Below are 6000 nucleotides of genomic sequence, written 5' to 3' on the forward strand. Positions count from 1 at the left end.
TTGAAAAATAGAAAGGAATGTTAACATCTATATTTACCCCTGTATTTATTGTTTTCAGAGTAATGACTTCCTTGTTTCCTATTCTTTGTATGAAACTGTTATTCAGAGATTGATTTAAAATGATTTTGACAACTTTTTTCTTATTAAAATAATCTTATTGGATACTGCTAGATAAGAAGGTCATTTGGGAAATTCCGAGTAGTTTGGGAGGAAATTACAGAAGTTAGAACCTGTCAAAGTGTTTCCTTGATTTAAGTATTGCCAATTTAAATAAGCCACATCCTGTGGTTAAAATTGTTTTTCTGGGAGTTAGGGGCATGGCTTAAGTTGTGGAGAATTCGTGGAGTTTGTTTTTCTGACAAATCTCTGACAAATGTCATGGTTTTGGTTGATTGTTTAGATAAACATCTAACCCCTTTCAAAGTAGCCAGTTGTGCAAGACTGTGAACCTAAAGAACAATATCTCCTTGAGGATTATACTTAGATGACTTCCCAGTCAGCAGTGCTTGCTTATTTGGTTCAGGCAGTAGAGCATACCTTTAACAAGAAGTAGACTTGGCTTGCTAAGATCAACTGATGTTGGTTTCCTTGCTCCTATGTGACACCCCACACACATCCACAACATTTCCAGAAGGACTTGGCATTTTCACTGAAGGCTGGCACTCTAAATTGAGCCACACCTCTAGTTTTGACTTTTAGCTGGTTAACTGAAGATAAGATTCTAACCATGTTTTCTACCTGGGCTTGTTTTCTTTTTTTTTCATGCATTTTTATTGTAATTAAAAGAAGAGTTACATTATATTCACCAGATAGAAGATGCATTACTTCACATACATTGAAACCCTTTCTCATGACTTGATCCCCATTTTCCTCTCCCTACCCTGCCCCTCAGCTTCCCAAGTAGCTAGGACTCCAGGATTATATTGCCTCACTCAATGACACGCGTTAAAGATCAGTAGTTTTTAAGCTAGGTTCAAGCTATGAGGAAGGCTTACTAATTCTAGTCCTCATCCAAAGCAACTATGATTGAGAAATACACTCCCCCAAAGGAGAAAATAATATAATGTTTGTGGGTATATAAATATCCAATACACATGGTCAGAGAAAGTGATTTTAATGTTGTTAGCATTGAACCATGATTGACAATTTTAACATCACAAAGACCAAACAGACTTGAGGAAAAGGAAGTCTTCGATATAAATTAAACTTGTAGCAGCACCTTCGTGAGAAATGCACCCACTCTAGCCTCCACTAAGGTTTTCTACATTGGTCACATATTTGTAATTCATCTCAAATTCAATGGAAAAATCTTACTCAAATTTAGCTTTTTTTTTTCTAACTCCCTTTATTCCAACAAATATATTAAAAGTTAACTGGAGCAAAGGGAATAATGGAAACAAGGAGACCATATAGGAGATGTTTAAAATTCCATTTTATCATTAATAACTTGAGTAAAATGAAAATTAAACTATATCAAAATACTCCATTTTAATGGTTCTTTTGGTCCACTGTCATACATATGAAATACTTGAATATTTTAAACGGTTTGAATTTTTTTCTCTTGTCAAATTTCTTATTAGATGTTTAAAAGATCGAAAGGAACATTATACTTTTTAAACAAAGATTTAAAGGGCCAGCCTCCAAAATGAGTACCAGGAAGCAAACTATAGAATGTAGTTGAGATTTCCTCCTAACATAGATGGCATCCTTTCATACATAAAGTACAAAAAGAGCCTGGAAGGGTGTTTGTTCTCTTTTTGACTGAGAGGAAGCAGCAAAGGTTCTGTGAATGCTGGAGATACAAGGACGAGAAATTCGTCTGGGAAAGAAAAGCCCTGACACTGGGGGTTTGGGTAGGCCAGAGACATCTACGTATTTTAAAATAACACTCAGCACCCATCTTGGTCCCCCTGAACCATGGTCTCATGTGTGGTGGTTGCTAGATGACATGAATTTGAGTATACCACAGCTCAAAGAATAAAACACTATGCACAAAAAAAGCTTCCACTTTGTTAGATCCTGTTTCCTTCTAGTAGTGAATGCTTCCCCTTTATTTCATTTCTATGTTTCAACCCTCTTATATGAAAATAAATCTTTGTTAAAACTTTCACCATAGGAAATAATTTTTGTGAGTCCTCATGAAATATTTTCATGAATAAATCTCAAGGACTTATCACTGTACATGGAAGCTGAGTATGTAAAGGAAGTGGCTCATAATTAATATGTATAAAAGTAACATAACTGTCTATATACCAAAACTAACAGGTATATTTTTTGCCATTGTATGATAGTCAATATAGCTGTATAACTCCTTATCATCTTCTTCATCTTCTTCCCCTCCTCCTCTTCTTCTTTCATGTTTTTGTTTTGTTTTCTTTATGGGTTTTGAACTCAGCCTCAAACTTGCCAAGCAGGTATTCTCCCACTTTAGCCCTACCCCTCCCTCACCATTTTTGCTTTCCTAATTTTTCAGATAGCTTAGACCAAAATCCTCCCATCTACTCCTGACAAGGGCACATCATCTTCATGAATGGTTTACTGATTGAGATGGAATCCCACAAACGTTTTCCATGGGCCTGCAATCAAGATTCTTCAGAGTAAGTAGGATTGCAGGCATGAGCCACTGAGCCCATCCAACTGTTGGTCTAAATTAAAAACTTCTACAATAACACACTGCCAGGTCATCTCTGATGCCACAAAGTATGATACTCAGCAATGAGATCTATGGTCACCAGACTAGAATCCCTAGTAACCGGTCTTTGTAGAGTCTATTCTGAAGTCTTGGGAATTATAGCACCCATGTCAGTGTCTTCTCCACTCTACAGTAAGCGAATAGTTTTAACATTTAGGTATCTTACAATGTCAGAATTCTCAAATGAATACCTCTGAATTTTGAGATACATGTAATGTTTCTAGAGACTAAAAGCATATAATGTCCTTTCCCAGATACAACTAAATCATCTTCCCACAAACCCATTTTCCTTAAAAAAATCAGTCTCATTCCAGGTAAGGACCTTAGTGGGTTTATTTTAAAGTAGGTCAATCAGTATGATTTCCCTCCTAAACTACTAGCTATTACTGTATTTTGATGTTTGGCTTTTCTTATTTCTACACCATGGCTCTGTTTTGAGATGAAAAACTTTCCTAAGTGATACCATCTATAATTTCATTGCTACATTGCTTATAGCCAACCAATAGCTTTGCAGCAGCTACATTGTGTTATAAATTATCCTTTCACAACATAAGTAGCTTCTCAGACTGGGCACCTGGTTTTAAATCAGGTCTCTAGTCTGCTACCTAAGGTCATATTCTAACATCAGATCAACTGAAGTAATTAACACTTGAAGGAAAATTAAATGCCCAATATGCTTAAATATATTGAATAGAAAAATCCAATATATAATCATTTTTACTTCTTATGTTCCTTCTATAACCATCTGATGAGTCTAAGTTAGAAAAGACATATTTAATTCTGCCAATGTACCAAATACATTACAAGAAAATTTAAAGAAGCTAAACAATATCAGTCCTTGAATCTGGAAAGAGAAAATGTGACCATGGTAAAGGTGGTAGAGATGTTCATTAGAAAAGAAATGTGGAGGCAGAGAGAATGTGGTAGAGCTTGGCTACAGAAGACCATACTTCAGCCAGTTTTGCCAACTTGGCTGTCTTCATTACAGAGGTTGGCCTTACTTAAATAGTAAGAACTTGGCAGCTTTCTAATAGGTGAATTTTCTTTTTGTTTCCTTGGAAGTTATGACACAAAAGATTCACTGTCCTATCATTTTGTTTCTTTATTCTTTTGTCCTATTCATTTTTTAAAATTGATTTCTTTTAACATTGCATTTAACAAAGCAATTTATGTATACAATGCATACAATGCATATTTGTTTGTTTGTTTGTTTACTTAATTTATGTGACTCATTGGGCTTGATCTCAGCCTGGGAGCTGTCCCTGAGCTCTTCAGCTCCAGGCTACCACCCTACACTTGAGCCAAGCCCCACTTCCCGTTTTCTAGAGGTTAATTGGTGTTAAGAATCTCAGGTCTTTTGGTGCCCGGGCTGGCTTTGAGCCATGATCCTCAGATCTCAGCCTCCTGCTTAGCTAGAATTACAGGTGTGAGCCACCTCGCCCGGCTTATACAATGCATCCTTACTGCGTCATTCCTTCAACATTTTCAACCCTTTAACCTATCTCTTCTCTTATTTAACTTAATGTTGTGTTATATACAATGAATTATTGCCTATTTTACAAGTACCCATTTTGCAAGTACCTCTTGCAAGCACCCATTTGTTGGACTTTGGGGATTAGGGATTTTTTTGTTTTGTTTTGAGATTCTTTTTTTTGAGCTGCCTGTCCTAATTATTGTTGACAGATAGGTTTGGGTTTGCTATCTTATTCTGATTTCTGCAAATTGTATAAGCTATGATTTCCTGCCAAACTTTTTACTATCTTGTATCACTTTCAATACAAACACTATTCCTAAAATTTTATCATTTGAATTAAAATGTTCAGGCATCTGTTGTTAATTGTGATAACTGAAATTGCCAATATTTTCCATATACATGATACAGTTCTCTCAGTGAAGCTTTTCAAGAGTCAAACTGGTCAGATCCATCACTTACAATAATGAATATGCAGATTAAAACATGCTAAGTTTGAATTAATCCTAACAAATTTATGAATCTATACAATTTATTAATCTTTGCAAAGACATATTTTGTGAATATAATTGTAGAAAAGACACTCTGAAGCATGGGTAATAGAAGAAAAATATCAACAATTTTTTTAGATTTCATAACATACATTAAATTGGAGTGTTTTGACTTACTAAAATTTTATTACTTTGGATTTATCTCTTAGATAATTTGATAACATTCTAGAAGTGTGTATTTACACATATATGTCTACATATAATATAGATGCAAGAATAAATAATCACTCATTATATGGCTAATATATTGTATATATGCTTATTTGGTTATTTGAAATAGGATAGGGAAGGGGGGAAAACAAGATGAGGGGCAGGGGTGGGGGGATGGAAATGGGGACCAAGACAAGAGAAAGGGTATCAATGTATGTGAAATAATGCACCTTCTATCTGGTGAATATAATGTAACCCTTCTATTAATTACAATAATAATATATGAAAAAAGAGTAAATAATCACCTCATAGGGTGATATTTTTTAGTCTACCTCTCTCTTTTTTTATTTTTCATTTCTAGCTCCAGGTTTTGAACTCAAGGTCACATGCTTGCACAGATTGTTTGCATGGTTGGAACTCTACCACTTGAGCCACACCAATGGGTCAGCTTCTTGGTGGTTATTTTGGAGTTATTTTGCCCAGTCTGGCTTGGACTAAAATTCTCACTATCTCAGCCTCTTGAGTAGTCAGGATCACACATATAAGCTACTAGCATTCAGCCTATATCTAATTTTTTTCTGTATGGATATCTCAATCAGAGCTATAGATACAAAGCACAACCATGATGGATGGTTGATAAAAATACTGAATTTCATTATTTAGAGAAAATATTATGTAACTATCTTTATAATAAATGTGAAATGTGGCATTTAAACTTAAATACAATGAGGAGAACCTGAAGAAGAGAGGTCACAAAAGAGGAAATCTATGTTCTCATTGGCTGTGATTTTGCGCAGTTAGGGTTTGTGTGTGTGTGTGTGTGTGTGTGTGTGTGTGTGTGTGTGTGAAAGTACTAGTTTAATCTTATTAAAAACCTAGATCTCATTCAAATGAATGCACAATCAAAATTGAGACCTGTGCCTGCCTTGGTGATAGTGTAATATGAACAATTATTTTAATCTCAAACTTAGTTCAGCCTTTATTATAATAATCCCCAGAACATATCAGGTATTTGCTCATCACTGGTCTCACAGTTCCTTCATTGTCTTCCAGGACCCAGGGTAATCCTGCACTAGGTGGCTGGTTTCCTCTCAAACCCCTTCAGCTACTTCACAGGACAGGTAGTTACAATCAAC

This window comes from Megascapheus bottae, chromosome 12 (genome assembly GCF_031878675.1).
Source record: "Megascapheus bottae isolate mThoBot1 chromosome 12, mThoBot2.hap1, whole genome shotgun sequence".
Lineage (NCBI taxonomy): Eukaryota > Metazoa > Chordata > Mammalia > Rodentia > Geomyidae > Megascapheus > Megascapheus bottae.